The sequence below is a fragment of the Channa argus genome, chromosome 8 (genome assembly GCF_033026475.1).
Source record: "Channa argus isolate prfri chromosome 8, Channa argus male v1.0, whole genome shotgun sequence".
Taxonomy (NCBI): Eukaryota; Metazoa; Chordata; class Actinopteri; order Anabantiformes; family Channidae; genus Channa; species Channa argus.
In genome coordinates this window covers 13557488-13577037 of record NC_090204.1, presented here as the reverse complement: position 1 = coordinate 13577037, position 19550 = coordinate 13557488, and the positions used below count along the sequence as shown (strand labels likewise).

The 19550-nt window shown below is 39.3% G+C and overlaps 2 long non-coding RNA genes across 2 annotated transcripts; one reads left to right on the top strand and one right to left on the bottom strand.

Annotated features, from left to right (window-relative positions):
• Positions 1-2874: 2874 nt before the first annotated feature.
• On the bottom strand, positions 2875-14312 carry LOC137131789 (uncharacterized). The gene is made up of 3 exons (XR_010915038.1): positions 13959-14312; positions 5126-5277; positions 2875-4453 (listed from the first exon to the last, which is right to left on the bottom strand). It is a non-coding gene; the product is annotated as an uncharacterized lncRNA (long non-coding RNA).
• Positions 14313-15045: 733 nt separating this feature from the next.
• LOC137132018 (uncharacterized) lies at positions 15046-19146 on the top strand. Its single transcript, XR_010915061.1, has 3 exons — positions 15046-15123; positions 17418-17462; positions 17598-19146. It is a non-coding gene; the product is annotated as an uncharacterized lncRNA (long non-coding RNA).
• The last annotated feature ends 404 nt before the right edge of the window (positions 19147-19550 follow it).

Sequence of the window (19550 nt, the reverse complement as noted above, 5' to 3'; positions counted from 1 at the left end):
TTGTTTGGGAGGAACACACGGCACTACGAATGGTGTAAAATGAGAAAATCATCTCAGCAGTGAAGTACAGTGGAGGGGGCATCATGATTTGGGGCTGCTTTTCAGCCTCTATACCTGGAACACTCCAATGTGTTCCCAGTTTTATCAAGATATCATACAGGATAATGTCAGGGTGGAGGGTTACAAGCTAAAGCTCAGAAGAAAAGAGGTGATGCAGCAGGGCAATGATGTCGAAGTAAATCTGCTACAGAATGTCTTCAAAGACACAAAATTGCAGTTTTGGAGTGGTCCAGTCTAACCGCAGACCTCAACCCAATAGAGATGCTGTGAAATGAACCATTCACACCAGACACCTGAAAAATGGCTGAGCTAAAGCAAATCTGTTTGGAAGAATAGTCCACAATTTGTCCTAAATGTTTACCAGTTCTAATCCACAGCACCAGAAGGATTAAGCTTGAGATTATCGCTGATAAAAGTGATTCAAGCAGTTATTGCAACACTGTTGCCATTACTTTTTCCAACATTACCATTTGATGTAATGGGTGAGTTCAATAAAGAAATGATAAACGCCTTTCAGCTTGTCCCCTTAGGGGTCATGTTGATTTGGCCTTAGTTATTATGCCAGATGCCGTTCCTGCTGCAACCCTCAAAATTTTTTATCCAGGCTTAGGACCAGCACCAAGCTAGCCAAAGCCAAACCTCCCAACCCACTGATCTACTAGGGCCCCAGTTCAATAAAGACAAGAAAGATCATAATTGTGTTTCATCAGCTAATAAACATTGTGTTTGTTGATATTTGAGATTTTGGTGAAGAGCAGATTACATTTCATGACCAACCTCTACAGAAGACCTAATAGTGATGCAAACAGTGCCATTACTTTTTTCTTGTGACTGTATCAGTCATAGACCTCTGGATATTAACTCAATGACATATTTACTGAGAGACTGTTTAAGCTACAGTGTGAGCTATTAATTAAATAAATCAAATCTTTCCATTGGCTGCATGACATGTTACAAACAGACCTTGTCACTGACAGATGAGTCCTGACCACCGTATTTAGATCAATTCTATGCAGGGCATTGTGTATAGACATGCTGATGGCTGGTATTGACAGAAGTGAGAAGCGAACAGGGTCTCTGCTTTGGATGAGCGGGTGTTCGACTCATTTTACCAGCATGCCATTGAGGTCCATTGCAAGATGTCCTATTGACAGCACAGCTGAAGTTAATAAATAGATGGTCTAGCCAGTTGAGCACAGTTGCTATAGAACTGGTTGAAAATGCATTTTACACATTGGTACATTTGGTGTGGTGAAATCTTTAGAGTGTTTAAAATTATGATAAACAGGTGACACAGAAGGAATTATGTGATATTATTTACCTGATCCTACACATCAATATTATACTTAATATATGTCTGCTGTACATTCAATACAAGTCCATGTGAAGTGAAAACCAAAATGTCAAGAGTTAAAAAGCAGATAAAATGTCACGTCCCATGGTTAACTGGACCATGTTTTACCTAGGTTTTGATATAAGTTATTTTTAGACAAATTTCATATGCACCATCTCCTTCAGAAATTAACCAAGATGAGAGGGATAGTATATAAATTAGCGGGAAAGTAATAGCAGAAAATAAACAGTTTTTGGTGAGTTCTGAGATTAGTCAGATGCTTAAAACTAATCTTCATAGTCAGGACATTGGCTTTGGAGTAAATCAACAGACTGCACAAACAAACTAACTATTACGTTCATGCTAATAATTACATGAAAAACAATACTTTATGTTCTGCCTAAACACATAAACACTTTTAAGAAATCCTATCTCTGCATGGAATATCAAATTACCAGCCAGACTACAAAGTCTAGGTAGGTACAAGTAGGTACAATAAAGATAAAAGGATAAAAGGACACAATAACCCATAAAAAGTTTTTTGAAAATACTCCACTGGTTCATTATGAATTTCTGCTTGTCTCTCAGGCATCACCAGAGAAATGTATCTTCAGCTCACTTTCTCCAAGACTAAAGTTCTGGTCATTCCGGCCAAATACCATACACCCCAGTTTATGGTCTGTTTGGTATATTTCAATGTCCTTTCCCCAGCTTAACTATTTTTTGTACTTAAATATTCGATCAAAGCTTCGGCCAAATGATGACATGTAAACATAAGCCTCTCTACTATATGCAGGTAGTCAGAACCATCTGTCGCCCTGCTAAAGGAATGTAAAGAAAGCAGGATGTTTTGTTCACAGTAATCCCAACAATCCCTGTTTTCCCAATGAAGATAAAATTACACAAGTGTAAAAATATGCATATGCACAAATCTCAGCTGATGTTGTTTACACTGTACTTTACTGTAATCTGGTCTGTTTGTGTTGGTTTAAAAAAAGGTCACATAGCAGATTGAACTTTAAAACTATCAACTCATGTATCAAATAATCAAGTCATTATTGGACAATATCTAAGGAATGACTCAAGACAGTAATTGACAGTTTAACTAAATCTAAACACTGGTGAGCTGTGATTTTAATAACTAATAACTAAATTTTCTTGATGATGAAGGATTTTTCAGACCCGAGCAGACTGGCAAATCATTAAAATTGGGATCTTCCATCTTCCCTTTGACTAAAACCACCTGACCCAGGTTATCAGCTGTGGATGGACAGGACTACCTCGAAAACCATCAGGGTGGTGGCTCTCCATACAGAACCAGGGTTGGCTGCCCCTGCTCTACACCTACTCCCTCGTTACCTTGCTATTGTCCTCCCATTGCTTCAGGTAGTTGATATTATTAAATTGCAATAAACAAGAATGCCCAGTGTACTGCTGGTAGTGCAGACTCATAGGAGGCTGTTTTGAAGTTGTGTAAATAATTTATTTTAAAAAAATTAGAAAAAGGTACAAATTGCATTTTTAGGACGGCGTCAGTCTAAGACTGTCTTGTTATTTCTGTAGCCACTCATTTCTGTGGTTGTGTAACATTGATGATTATCTGAGGCTTTTATAAAGACACACTACAGTTAAAAACACAACCACAAAAAACACAACATATAAAAACACAACATATAAAACAAAACTTGAATGATTTGCATATTAAACGTTTTCATATTACAAATAATGATTCTTTCATTCATTTCTTCATGTTGTGTCATTGCTTTGTAGTCTTTTTCTAGATAAGGCGAACTGGGTTTCAAATCTCCAGCAGCCCTGTGGTGCATCACATCACATCAGTGGTGCCAACATTTTCCCAACCATTTGTGGTTGACTGTTTGGGATTTAGCCAGATGGCAGCTCATCTCTTTCAAGCCGCTTAAAGCTTCTTAAGACACAGGCCATGAGCTCCAGGAAACAACAGAACAACCTTACAGTACTTCTACTGCAAGTAAATCTCCCCCTCCACCCCCCTACAGTGTGTCTCTATGGAAATAGCATGTCATTTAGTCTAATGATCCATATACCGTCCATGATATGCACAGTGCCCCTGACTGTGTTCAGTTTGTCACGTTGCTTACTTGAAGGGGACTTTCATTGCGGCGGTGCATGAGGTAGATTTTTTTAAAAATGTGTGGTTATTTTGTCATAATCACTGTTTTTGTTTGCATGTTTGAAATACGAATTTAGTTAAGACTGTTACAGCTTGTCATGACTTTTCTTCATTTTTTCCCTGTTGCTTCTGCCCTGAACATAAAACACTTTATTTCCTGTGACAGAGCTTCTGTGCTTAGACCAGCACATTTTCATAAAAAGGGTGGACTTTGTGTTGCACTAACTATTCGCAGGGAGGAGATTTGTCTTCATAAAATCATTACAGATTAAGAGATTTTTGCTGCAGTATAAGAAACACAAACTCAATTGTCACTAGTGTTAAGACTCCCATGGTGTTCCACTGCCTTGACTTTTATTTAGATTACGTGCCTATGTGCCTTTGGTTTTACTTTGATGCCAAATAACCATGTGGCACAAAAATGTACTGCTATTATACCACATAATTGTGTGTACGGTATCTGGTTTAAGTAACACCCAGGTAAATAAAGCATAATTGTGTTCTAAGACAAACAGACAAGCTGACTCAAGGACACTTAAAAGGAAACATACATACTGAACAAACAGGTGTATGAACAAAGAATAAGTATCATAAAACTCCAAACTTCTCACAAAGCACACAAACGAACTAAAATAAGGTGTCTCATTTATATCAAATATGAAATGCTCAGAACATCAAAGTGGGTGTTTGTTAGAGAATTTAAGGCATATTTTAACAGAAGACACAAACTAAATATAAACCAAAGTGTTAAACTCAACGACAAGGTTCCATTTGTTTGAACACTGCATTTGTGTGAAAATATGTGATAACAACCATGCCAATGACATTCCTGTGGCGACCTTTGAACTTCCTTTGACATTCCTTTCTTGTTTTTGTTGTCGGCTGCTTCAGATGAATCATCGTTGGCCCTAAGCATCAGAATGTTGAGGACAAACACAAATATACTCAATGTAGATTTTGCTGTGATTTACATTTTAACTGCTATTGCAACTGATATGGCTGATGAGTCCTGTTAAAACAAAGCATAGAAAACATATCTAGTTCCGTGTTTGAGACAGGTCTTGTGTGTTGTGGCGGCGGCAGTGGTGTTTGTGTCGCCACTGCAGCTTGCTGCCCTGTGGGTTATCAGCCTGAAAGAGCCGGCTTCCTAAACTGCTGCACTCTCAAGCCAACGTGCAGAAATGCTTTGTTTGGCCACTGCTGAGCTGACAAATGAACAATAACCATTTTAGCTGTCCATAATTTACTTGCTGCCACATGACTCTGTCAGGAGCTTAATTTCAAAAGGAGATGAGGTTTTAAAAATGGGATGCTGACTTTGACAAAATGAGTGCTGAATGAATGGGAAAATAATTTATCAGCTGTAGCTTTCCACTCAGAAAATACTGTAGTATAATTTTTGAGAATGGAAAGTATAAAACAAGTTCCATTTAGTCTTTTTCTTTCTCTCGTTCAGTTACAGACGTTTTATTCCCACCTTATCTGTCCCTGTCCCCTTTACTCAGTTCTGTTTTCCTGTGTTTTCAACACAATCACAACAACCACAGGCTGTGTGTGCATGTTCTCGTGTGTGCACGTACGTGTGTTTGTGTACGTCCATGTTTCCATCCAGAACGACAAAGGGAGAGCGGCAGTTTTGCAGTTTCACAGAGCAAGCCTTCGTCATTTCCTTCCCGTTTCCTTCATTTGATTCTCTGGTCCCCTGCTGTACGCTGCCCCCTCTTTCCTCCACCTGGTTACACACACACACACACACACACACACACACACACACACACACACACACACACACACGCACGCACACAAAGAATTTGACAAAAAACACAAACAACGTCTCAAATCCCTTTTCACAGACATGCATATACTTTTGAGGACACACAAAGGCAGACAAACACAAAGCAGGTGCATCAACAGGAGTTTGACAAAAACAAAGCAATAGTCCACAATACAGCAAATGTGACTTATCAGCCACAACGTTAATACCACCGGGAGGTTTCAATACAAAAATATAATAAGGTTTTCATAAGAACATTGTTAACTACCAAATGCTGAGGTATCATTTTGGTTTAACCACCTCTCAGCACACAAAGTGGTTCAAATCAGCTGCCTCTGTGATCTTTGACCCCTATTTTTTCTTAAGTACTGCACATATTTTGCCATTATTACCATAATAGGTATTGCTTAAAATACATTACTTTCTTAGGAATTGCGTCAGGAAGGGCATCAACATGCATGGCATTGAGTTGTAGCGAAAACAGTATGTTATTTTGCTTGTGGATGTTAAACAGACAATATATTTGTCAGTCTATATAAATTATATAAAAGTGTGTGTGTCCATGTTTGTGTACACTGCTTATACACATGCTTACATCTGAATAAAGCATGTATTGTGCTATTGTGCTTTTTGTTGTGTCATTATTCATGTCTTTCATTCAGCAATGCTGACTTTCAGGAGCAGCAGGTTATTAAAGTAGGAGTCAGCAGGTGTGAACATAGGCTTCTCCATAATACTGAAGCAATATTATCTGACTGAGTGTTTCTCAGTGTGACTAATGGCACTGTGGACATCCAAGGATGCCATCATCATCAGCAGTGTGCCTTTTGTCTTTTATTTTACACTAACCACATGGTATAACACTACGTGCAGATACAATATTTATAGATATTTTTGTAACACACATCTGCAGCCTGCATAAACATGTTCAGCTCTGTTTGATGGGAAAATGTTCAATGTTTGAATCCAACATGTTTGCTAAAGTCTATACATCTTGGTGCCTTTCAGACGTGGGAAACCAGCGCAATTGCAGTGCGCTGGACTGGATACAGAGGATAAGCACATCGCTCTGTAATCTTTCAGCTTATGAAAATGAAATTGACAGATACCATTGTTTGCTCTAATAAGCAAATTGTCCTAACTCTGTGCGACAGGAATGCTCCCAGACCAGTCAGGATTCTTGTGATTAAATGGGATTGTACTTAGTGTGTATGTGTGTGAGTGTGTGTGTGTAGGTGTGTGTGTGTGTGTGTGTGTGTGTGTGTGTGCATACCTTACATTCCAAGGGTGAAAGACATGTAGCTTTTTGTGAATATGTGTCTGTGTGCTTGTGTGTATCTATTAGCCTGATTTATGAAAAGTGCAACACAAACCAAGTTTATAAGGTTTATGTAATCTACCACTGCAGTTTGACTTCTCTTAAAATGGTTACTAAATGGTATTAGCAAAAACTGACTACAGCTACAGCATTGCTGAGCACAGACGCCTGTTAGAGGAAAGCAGGATCAGCAATTGAGAAGCTGAACACAACTCCTAGCCAGCAGTATTATTAATATAACTGGAGCTACAAAAACCCCAAAAGCTAAATACAGTAAAACTTTCTAATCATGCTTTCTAATCATGCCAGGTTGATGTATATTTACCACATACATCTATTTGCTGATCTCAAATTAGGGTCGACACAGTCTGACTCTGGAGTTAAATCCGGATATTACAATCTGGCCAAGGTGTGCTATGAGTAAGTATGTGTAGGCCACATCAGAAAGTAAGAGCATAAGAAACTGAACTGGGATGAGGCCACATTGAGGTTGGACAGTGTGAGGGCAGAGCTGGATTCCTCTGGGCCTTAGTCCCATCTGTCATCCCAAAGAATCACGTGCCTCCACCTGCCTGTCTAACCTGTCCACCTCGGCATGGCAGAACAGACTGGAATGCATATCTGCCTTCTCTGAAGATATTGGTATTCCTCCAATAGCTTGAGAGAAAAGGGAGATGAAAGAAGAAGAATGTGAAAGAAGTTGGAAGAAAAAGATAAAAGAGAGTGCGGTAGAGATAGTAAGAGAAGGAAGACAGTGAGAGACCGACTGATAAACACAAAGCTAGAAGGAGCACACAAACTCACTTTAACTCTGTACTATAGATACGAAGGGAGGAAATAATCTCATTCCTTTCCAGTTTTGTTGGAGAAGAAAATAAATGAAAAAACACTTTATATAAAATAAAAATCTATTCCTATGTTTGCAGGTCCGAGCAATAGTATAGTATGATAATATTGTCTGTGAACCTGTAAGGTCTCCTAATTTAGTGGGCTAAAAATTGCAACTTTCTGAATGCTTTCACTCCTACTAAATGGATTATTTATATTATGCGGATGATTAGTGGATAAATGTGGTATAAAATGTATCATGTTAGTGTGAGCCAACAAGATGTGTCCCTGGACATTATCACTGTGTTTAGTGGGTAGATGCACAGAAAGTATGAGTTTCATTTGTTGAGGTTTTGAAATTCCTGCTGAGATTTATGAAACCATTTAAATAAAATGTAGGAAAGTTGAATTTGGACAGATATTTCGTGGTCCATATACGGTTTGTGGTCCATAAAATATGACAACTTTGGTAAGGCACATTTTTAGTCTGTGGACTTGTCTGTGGGCTTTTCCCTTAATGGGTCTCTGCAGTGGAACAAGTTCCGCACGTTGATTTGCAATGCGTTTTTATGCCGGGTGCCCTCCCCAACCCTTCCATTTTTATCCAGGCTTAGGACGGGTGTTATGCTGAGTTTTGCATGCCTGCCGAAAATTGCATCCCCCTAACCCCGACCTAAACTTGACCTTCCCCTAACGCTTATGAAACAGTTAAGGGTGTTACATGAACCTAAAGTTAAGTTGATAGAAAAATATATGCACACGATTCTCAGCAGGCATGCAAAACTCTGCGTAACACTGGCACCTGGGTTGACCTTGGTGGCTGGCCGGGGCCACGCCTGATGGGATGGGATTTGATCCCACGGCCTTCTGTGTACCAACCCTGGTAACTGTATTTAAACAAGTTAAAAATATATGCTGTGCTATGTGAGGTATATTTGACAAAGCAAACACAATAAACCCCATTAACAATATTAGAAAAAAGAAACTCAGGGCGACTCCTATGAGATCCACCCCACTGAAACACACCTGATAAAACAGACGCGACATGACTTACTAGATTCAGCACACCAATAACCACAACATTTTTTTACTGCTTTTTTCTAGTTTTGTGTCACTTATGACATCTTTACCATATGTGGGGTCTGAACAATGAGGTGACAAAGACATGCAGTGTGTGTGCTTCCATGGATGTACATATGTGAGTGTTTCATTCCATGTAGCATGTATTGCTCATCCATATGTGCCAGTTTGTAGTTAGTTTTGTCACATGTACTTAATTCCTAAAGTGTCTGCTTTTGCTTTTGAGCAAATCAAATAAATATTATGATGACTAGGATGATGAGTAAGTATTATGATGTCTATGAGTTTAATTTAGATGATTTTCCATCTTGATAAAAATACCACTCAGTGGAAAATCCTGTAATATTTCTGAATGCTCACATTTAAAAATAGTTGATATCAGTGACTGTGGTCAAAAAATAACATACAAAGCCTTGTACACACATTTGTTTGTGTGTGTTTGTGTGAGGGTGAGAGAAGACCATGCACACACACACACACTTACACCCACACACACAGACACACACACGCACGCACACGTACACATTTACAGAGCGCTAGAAAGAATGTGTGTGAGACCTGGTGTGTTTGCGTTGCGTGTGTCTGAGCTCTGTGTGTCTTCTGCTGGGATCATTGTTGTGCAGACGTCCCCTGTCTGCCACAACAGAAACTCTCTTATCTCTGCTCCTGGATGCAACACATGCATTTGTGTTGCAAATCCCAGAGCTCAGCACTAAGACACACATGAAGCTGACCAAGGCACAAGCCTGTGGTTAAAAATAGGTATCCACAGAGGGTATCTGAAGCAGTGGGCTGGGTAGCCCGTGGCTGGTGAGTCTCTGTCTTCATGGCTGCTGTGTGGGAAAAAAGGGAGGCGGTGGGAGTTTGTGGTTGTGAGGCTTGATAACGATTGTGTGGGTGTAAAGCTAAATATTGCTGTTTTCTGTGTCTGTCTCCACTTTTACTCACAAATCAGTGTTTGGCAGTAGTAATGAACATACATTGACCTCTGCATTTTTTGTAAGATCGAGCTTAATCATAAAAACTTCAATAAAAGTTTATTTGATTTGAAAGACGAATTCAAGTAGTATTATTATTTTTTGTCCTTTTAGCTTATCCCGTGAGTTCAGGGTCGCCACAGCGGATCATTGTCTGCATGTTGATTTTGGCCCTTCCTGACGCAACCCTCCCCAATGTCCTTAAATAATAACTGTGCTTGCTAACACCATAAAGTCAATTCAACTTGCATGAGGTATTTTCAGACTTTTCAGAAAAGAAGAGATGGCTGTTTTATTGAAAAGGCTTCTAGAGTATAACATTATGGTAACTCTTTAATAATTCCATCGTATACTGTAGTGTGAAATGTGTGATATCACTGTCACTAAGGGTTAATGTAATAAAGCCAGGATCACAAAACACATTTGTTTAAATTGCACATGGACATTCTTTAGTATTTTCAGCATTTTAGACTGTGACTAAAAGAGATTCCAAAGAATTGTGCACTTGTCAAACTGCAATGAGTGAGTTGAATTGTTGGATTCTGAATTGTTGAATTTTGCTGCGGAGGAGCCTTTTGCTGCATTTCCCATATTGCATTAAATTTGCTTATAAAGTGTCACTGAAACTTTCCAAAATTGAGGCAATTACTATAACTTGAGTTTTCACTTGAAGCTGTCAAAATTTTGGATTGGTTTGTGCACTCTGTCACACTGAAGACATTTATATTTTACAGATGTGATGGATCTGGATTTCTCATTAGAAGACAATCTTTTCTCAAAAAAAACAGGATTCCCACTGCAACTCAGAGCTACCACTGCGTTTAACAATGTGTTATTCAATATAAAAACTGTAAAATTGTGCTAACTTTAATCACATAAAGGTGTGAAAGTTGTCACATGTTTTTAGTGACCTAAATATTAGACAGGAAATTAAATATATGTGTATCTGCCTCATGCAAAAAGTAAAAAGGTTAAAAAGTAAATAAATGGGCCATGACAACAAAATAAACACGATGCATGATGTCAACTGGTCTATGAAAGAGGAAGTTGTATTATTTTTTTTTTATATTGTACACACTCCGTAGCTGGTATAGACAGGATAAAGTTAACACTGTTACGTAATTTGTTGTGTGTGTTTGTGTGTGCCCGCACATGTGTCGGATCCCAGGTTGTTCGCGTTCTCAGTTTTTACTCTATGTGCACTTAGAAATATTTGAACACTGCAGCCTCCCGGGCTTGAACTGACACATTCGCAAAGCTGTGATTCATCTGTTGCAATGGCTGTGTGTGTGTGCTGTGCCTGAGACAGAAGGGGACATTAAAATAAGACACACAGCGGGGAGGACAGATAAGAGCAATGCGTTCACAAACACATTAAGACTTACGATAGTCAAACCTGACATAGTCCCTTCGCCCCCTCTACACACACACACACACACACACACACACACACACACACACACACACACACACACAGGAAGTGTGATGGATAAACAGGCGTCATGGCGGATGGCTGTGGGTCCACAACAGGCAGCTGCACTGAAATGTTTGCCTTTATACACTGACCGGCACTCTTCAACCTCCCACGTCACCTGTAACCCTTTTCCAAATATAGAATGAGGGTGTTTTTCCTTTTTTATGTTTTTAATGTCTGCTGCAAAAAAGATAAAAATGAATCAGACAATCTCTGGATGATAAACTTTTTTAAAATTAACGCAGTTGTTGAGGACTTCTTATAGTATTCAATGTACATATTTAAACATGTTTTATTTCTCTTGTGGACTTGTATATGATATGATGCCTTGTTGTTGACTTTGGACAGAATCAGGCTGGTTGTTTCTCCTTGTCTCCATTCTTCAATGCTCATTTGAGCCAAGGCACTGTCAAACTTCTCTTTGAAACCCAAGTAAGCATTCTTTTATTATTTGACATGTAGTTCTCTCAATACATATATCAGCATGTTAGGCCAGTCTGCTATGCACTGACTGAACTTTATCTAGAAAGATAGACATGAGAAATAGCGGCGTGTGTTTGTCTTCCAGCCTAAACAGCAGCACCACTAACATAACACCGTGTTCTATTGTTAAAGTTGAAGGTCTTGCTCCATCTATAGTAGGCAAAAATAGCCATCACAGCACTGTAAACAGGAAACAGGACAGAAGTTCTGACTCTGTGTGTCTCGAGTCTGATTCTTTAACTTCCTCTGCCCTGTCGTTTGAGGCCTCTCTCTTTCTTTTTACTCTTTTTCTCAGTTCAATTATCACCCCTCACTGCACTCACTGCACTCACTCAGAGTTGATAAAGAATCCACATCGGATTGTGAGTCTTTACCTCCCCTCCCTTCACCAGGATAAGCAGATCCCACAACACACACACACACACACACACACACACACACACGAGATGCATTGTCAGCTGGAGGTGGTATCGTTCTCCTCAGAATTTTCCAAGAGTGAACTTTCACTCACACATTGTGCTGCTCAGACTCAGAACAGTCAACAAGTTTAGACAATGGCTCTGGGGAGATAATTAACTGCTTGTTTGGGAATATTACAAGGAACACCTCTGAAAATATTTGCACAAATGCTAAAACAGAGTTGAAAAAGCTGGAGAGATGCCAGTGGGGACATGTGAATGAACTCTAAACACAGGCTCTCTCTGTTTAGTTGTTGAGCTTATGGTCTCAGAGTGCTGCAGCGGTTCAGCCTCCAGTTCTGTTATCTATCTGATAACATGCAGACACATGAAGAGATTAGTATTATTGCAAAGGTATCATCCTAATACTTCAATGCATCCACCGCTTCCCAAACCTAAATACTGTCTATGGGATGGACAAAAATAAGGAAGAGGACTGAGATAGATCCGCAGCTATAAATCTAAAAAATAACAACAGTTATTGGCAGTAATAAAACCTCTGGCTCACATAGAGAACAAAAAGCTACAGTACTTGAAAGATAAAGTCTTGGCAAAAGCATTTGTTGATTTTGCCAAGACCTTTCAGACCTTTCAAGTTTCAAGTTATTAATTGCAATAAATATGGTTTTAAAACAGAGACATCTTTGTTTTTTGTTATCATTATGCATGTTGCATGTCCTCATAGTTATTTAGTTAGTTTCTGAAATCAAAAACCAGAGAGCAATCACCCTGACACATCTTAGGTCCTCAGGAAGTTGACTGAACTGTCACAGAACAGAAATCTGATATTGCTGAAAGTATTTCTCCTTTGGCAACCCTACAAGCATAAACATCAAGCACACGGTGCAGTCATCTGTTGAGAGCAAATGTCTAAAATTACTTTCACTTTATTATCAAAGCTGAAGTTCAGGGCTTCCACATTTCATTGTGAGGAGGTGAAAGCAGGACAGAGAAATGGGGTCAGGCTGTGGAGCTCTGTGTGTGGAGTAAATGGAGTAAAGTATCTTTTTTTGGATAGATGACGTGTTCACGTGCTAAAACTTTTTCAATTTATTTAGCAAGTGAGTGCAAGTATTAAAAGCCATTGGCTTGCTAATGGAAACGTTTGGTGTGCGGGTGTGGAAACACATAAACACGTATCATTTGAACAAATACTCCAATTAGCATCATGAGCATCAAGGGAAAAGTACATAGTGTAGGTGTTAGTTAAGTTTGATCGTTGCTACAACACTGATTGAGTCCATATGACAGTGACGCAGTGTGGCACTATGGCTGCACTGAGCTGTGACGCCTTTCAACTTGACTGCAGGCTAAATTTGAGGTAGAATTTTATTTAATTGCAGTAGCATTATCTGGAGTCCTGCAGAGAATGAGGCAATGCTGGAAGGAGTAGGAGTTTACTTGAGTAAAACTGTGTCAAAAGAAAACAATGGGTTTGTGAATTATTGTATTTTTCCACTTACTAAATAATAACACAGTGTTTTCTTTCACCTGGTTCTAAACAAGTATTAGAGTTGAGCTGATATTGTGTGGCATAAAAATGCTGTTTGGTGGTTGAGATACAACTTCTTTTAAATCTACTGTTTCAAATAACTAATCCATTGGAATAATAAAGCACAAAAAGTCAAATATCAATAAGGTCATTTGTACATTGTAGTAAATATATAAAAAAAATCCCTAAACAATATTAATGGGAGGTGCAGCAGCACAGTCAGCAATAAAGTGGCACCATGTTAAGCCTTTCTCTCTGAATTAAACTATAAAGTACAACACTAAAGTCAAAATACTCCAAAAAGTTACAAGTACCTTAGCACTGTACTTTAGTAGACTACTTGAGTACATGTCACTGTGCTTTCTACTTCCAGATTGCAGTATGTGGAAGACTAAAGTTGAATCACGACACTCCCCTGTCTACTGTGCACATGTACACAAACACATGTTCAGTTACACATGTGGAGGCAGGTAAATATGCAGACAGATATACACACACACAGAGTTCCACACATACACACTCCGGTCACCTGCTCCACCCAGTAGACCCTGATCCGTATCTGGCTCTCGTCCTCCATCCTCCTATGTCTCTGCTGATTAGCGGCACGGCGGAGGAAGTCTTACAGGAGACAACACCAGCAGCTCTCTGCTCCAACTTGGCCTGCATGTCTGGGCTATTTACAGACGCTGCCTGCAATGTCTCAGGATGCATCCCAGTGCGAGAACAAAAAAGCAGAGGATTCTGGCTCTGGCTCGTGCCCTCAGTGGCTCCGGAGAAAAAAAAACCCCTAAAAAACACTTTAGGTGTTTAAATCAATGCTGTCACTGAAGACGGCAACCTGGTTGTGAACTCCAGGGCTTTGTTTTAAATGGGAGATTAATGGATCACTCTTTTTCATCAGACTCACAAAGAGCCATTGATGTTACAGGATATTGTGCATTGTGATACTGTTGGCAGTACAGCTGACTCAGCATCGTCTTTCACTAACACGAGGTAACATCAAGTTTATAGAAACCTATTTATCCTCCTGCTGCATCTATTTTAATATTTTAGTTGAATTTTTGTTTTGTGCACAGCCACAAATGGTCAGAAGGACATCAGTTGTTTTGGGACAGAAATCTTTCTTTGTTCTGTCCCTACCAACCCGTCCCTCGGATTTGGCATTGCCACTGGCAGATTACATCATGTCTGTGTGGTTCAGCCACCTCCTATTGGTATTGTCACATTCATAGCAACCAGCTTCACCCTAATCCGACTGTGTTGCCAAGAAATGTTTGCATATGTGCGGCTGTGAGGGGGCATGTCTCTACATTGCATGTCTGGAGTCTAATGTGTGGTATTCTTAGCAGCAGCCATGTTTAAACAGAGGACTAAGAGTCAAAAACAAGCACAGGGTTTCTCACTTTGTGTTCACCAGATATGGACCTGCAGTTTTCATAGTGCACTCAGAGTGGATGCTGTTTCTTTACGTGGATCTGTTTGGCTGCTTTCTGTTGTCTTCAAACATGACATGTGAGACTAACATTGCCCTCGGGGAGACAGATAATCTCTCTTCCACTAATTTACAAACCTATTTTAGGAGCACAGCTGAGGCTGTTATCACTGTAACCATGAGAGAGACAGCAGGTGGGGATTCGGTGGAAGACAAAGTTGGGTGGAAATATGAGCCTATAACGTCTCTTCCATAATACTGTGTGAGTTAATGGGTATGACATTTATCATTGAACAGATTTTTATATCAACTTATTTTCACAGGATTGTTTTTGCTTTAAGTAAAGCCCTGTTTGTTGAGCTGCTTGCATGAAAGCTACTAGTTCTTGCTGTGTTTAATCCAAACAAATGAAAACTCATAAAACACTTCATTGAATACTGAACCTTTTTCTGGGAAAAGCCCACAAACACATTGTTGTGGTGTGAGATTAGCAAATTTAAAAGCTTTCCCCATCACAGTGTGGGCTAAATCACTACTGCATGACACATTATTGACAGAGAACAGCAAACACAGCTCTGTTCACAAAAGAATTCTGCGCCAATGTAGAAAATGTGATTAATATAGAAAACTGATAATGACAACACTCACGAATGGGCCCCTATTTTAAGGTTGGTGAACTAGTGACTTTTCTCGTGTCTGTGTGACTTACTTAAACATAACTACAGTGCTAAAAGAAGAAACAAGACAATTCAACAACTTACCGATGTGTTATTAAAGATTTCTGTGCCACAAATGAGGTCTAGGGCACAGAGAAATAAGATAAAAAAGGATTTTATTTTTAAACCTTTATTTATTTAGAGGCTACCTGTCTTCTGCAGGGCTGGCCTGATTACACTCACATGCACCCACCCACACACACTCACACTGGAGCCACAAGCTCATCTCTCTATCCGTTAGGCCAAACAGAGACACAGGTTAGGTCCTTGCAGTTCGATTGGTAGATTAAGAAGAAGACAGCAAGCTTCTCACAGCAAAAAATAGAGTACTGTGCTTAACCTGTTGATTTAAAGGACAATTTTCAGCAGCACAGAACAAAATTTGTTTTTCTCTGTTAGTGTCAGTGGTCACCTACTACCAGGCTGTTCTACTGAATATAAGAAAATCTCTATAGATATTAACAGCGTGACCAACTTAATTCTGCACAAGCTGACATGCAGGGTGCCACATATTTTCTACACGGTAACACACACAATGACAATGTTTGGCTTATCTAGCTCAAGTAAAATTAGTTACACACAAACTTAGCAGAAAACAGCAAGTTGGTATAGGAATTTCAGTGAAGCATTAATTCGAATTCTGGGTACATTCATGAGTCAGTGTACCCAGCAAGTTCTTGCAAAACTTGCTTTCTGGAGTAATTGAGAACTTCAAGTGAAGTTTATGTGTAATATCTGTTGGGCTGTGACACTACTTAACCGTTCATGTCTATTCTGGGATGTATACTAACCCAGGTGCGACCAATACAGTTTTAACATAACAAATGTGTTTTTGTTTGCACCATAAACTCTAGGTTTGACACTTGTTTCAAATACAATTATTTTATATTGTATATTATACTGCAGGCATTAACTCACGGATACAGAGTGAATCAGTACGTACATGTGATTGTATGCAGGGCATAGTGAATTCTTTAGCACTTGCTTATCCTGTGCATCTGTGTCACACAATTTGCTCTGAACCTTTACTTGACTTCTTGTTGCTTTGAATTGCTGACATCGTCGTCTTTTGTCTTGTGCAACCTGTAAGTATTTAGAACACTGACACTGACTTATTGCAATGCTGTTGGACTTTTTATGTTTGATTTATTGTGAAACAGACACTGGTGACTAGATGAAACATGTGTTCTGTGTGTGAGTCAGGATTCATCAAACTGAAAGCTGATTTGTTCATTCCCATGTGAGATTCTTGGTCAATCAGATTATCATTGTTAAAGCGTATTGGAGAGAATTCGTCATTAAATTCCTGAACAAACATTTATATTTGAGAACTTGCATTTACAATATTAATTCTGCTGGAATTTAAAGATTTGTTTTCTTACATTAACAATGGTTCTTAGTTTTTTTTATTTTGTATCTTTTTTTATTGTGTATCTATACACAACTGGAAAAAAGCCTTACCAACTGACCTACAGCTGCCCAAGTGGTAAATTTCCACTTCAATAGCGCTTTTATCCAAAGCTTTGCAATGTTGCTTCTCATTCACCCATTCACACACACACACTCACCTATGGCAGTGGCTGCCATGGAAGGTGCTCACCTTAAGGTTCAGTGTCTTGCTTATGGATGCTTGAAGCATAGACAGGAGGGAGAAGGAATCGAACCACTGACCCTGTGGTCCGTGGACGACTTCCTTGCCGACTGAGCTGTTATGTTAAAAACATAATATACAATTCAGACACTATGTGAGCAATGTATCAGTTCCTGTAATAACCACAATTTGTTTGCATGGTAGGAACCCATTTCATCCAAAGTGTTACTTTTACTGCTCCTGTTCCAGGTGAGTGGCAGTTCTTCTGGTGATGACACATGACAAAAAACTTGAGTAAGTAATGAGACTATCCTTGCAAAGTCTGGACCTTTTTTTTATTGGTTTATTAAACAATTTACTACATGGCATTGGCAATGATTTCATGGAAACACCTGTGACACACGTCATTTTCCTGGATATGTTCCACAGTTATGATGGGAGATGGAAATCTCCACCTCCTCTACAGAGCCCTAGGAGATCATCGGTCAATCAGTAAATTAATCAACCAATCCTGAAACGTTAAGACCTCATCATCCAACCCACAAACCTTGACTCAAAATTATGTATGTGACAACAACACTTAGTCAAACCAATCTTTAAAATTAAATCTATGCCCACAAACAGCCGTTTAAAGAACAAAGGACCTGTCAACATATTCTCAGAGTAGATTAAAGGTTAAGGATGTAAAATGGCCACCCACCCACAGACACACACGCACACACACACACGCACACACAATTTTGTGTTTTGGGACATAATTTGTGTTACACTAAATTAATTAAATTAAATTCTGGCGTAAGGACTTGAAGATGAAATAATACATGAAATGGGAAACATACTGTACAAGTAATACATATTTTTTCAGGTCTCCTATATCCTTACAACCTTTTGGGTCAGCAAAGGCACAATTAGGAAATGACCCACATCAACACAATGGTTTGTCAAATCACAATAATCCTGCCCAGACTTTAGAAGAATGTGAGAAAGGAGCTTGATTTTCTAGGAACAACAACAATTTTTGTTTTGTCTGTTTCTCTTTTGAAGAAAGGATCAAAACAAGACATTAACAGGCTTCACTGCCAGTCTGCTGCTGTTAAAAGTGATTACGTAACATGAGGTGAATCAGATCTCTTTCACTGGGCTGTCAATGAAGAACACCCAGCAGTAATTGCTTGAAGAAGAATTTATTGGTGTTTCTCCATACTGTTTATCCTCAGGCCTTACAAGGAACTGCTGTCACTAACAGGTGAAGAGGAGTTATATTATTAAAACGACACACAGCAATTTTGTTTGGGAGTGCGTGTGTGAACTTGTAATGAGCCCTCTTGCAAAATATTAAATAAAAAGATCTCTTCACCATAGTTTGTGGTGATGAAACATTAAAACATACTCATACATAAAAAAGTCAAGATTTTTGAATGATTTCTGGCCCTAATTTTCTCAAATTTCCTTAATTTGTCTTGTTCCTTCTACCTGCCATCAGGACCCATTTTTCCCATCTCTATGTGACATGTTTTACAAGCGGGGAAGAGACAGCTGAGTGGGGCCTTGGAGCTGAAGGACTTCACTTGGAATATGTTTCTGTGTAAGAATTAAGAGTGATTGTAGACCTGAATGAGGGATTTCAGGTGAGAAGGTTTTGATTTGATCTCTCCGTAGGTGAATGTCAAAGCTTTGAGCCTCATGGGAGCAGCGATTGGAAGCAGAGATATGAGCTGTGGTGTAACGTGTGCCTTCTTGGCTCCTCAAAAATTTGATACGCTGCAGAACTTTGGATCATCCAGTCCAGATGACATGATGTGCCGCATGAGTAACACAGCGTATTCAGAAAGGTAGACTTGGATCTTTTTAATGCTGCATGGGCCAAATCTGCGAGATGGAGATGTGATCTGACAAACTTTTTGATGAGCTAGGGATGTCAACGATAAGTGTGGAAATGTGTGGCCTGCGTTGATGCTGTTTCTGTGCGGTCTGGATGGTTTGGCTGCGAAAACAAGAGAAAGGGATGTTTTTTTTCTTTAAAAAAAAAATCATGTTTGAAAGCCACTTAACTGAAATAACACAATAACTGAATAATAAATCCACAATAACTGAAACTAAAGTGACTACAGCTTCGATGACTACAAACAGCAAACCGGGTGAGCACGAGGCCAGCAGCATAGACTAATTTTTTTGTTTGGCGTATACTGTTCTGTGAGCCTGACTTTTCCACAGTGGAAGAGATGGGTCACATTATAAAGGCTACTCACACTAATGACTGCTCTGCTGCTCTGCCCACTGAGGCGCTCAGTGGAAAGCTCATATTCCAAGTATGTATGCTGTGGGACAGGCAGCTACAGTGGCAAGGCTTTGTTAATCTCTGTCCAGGCACGTTTTATCAGC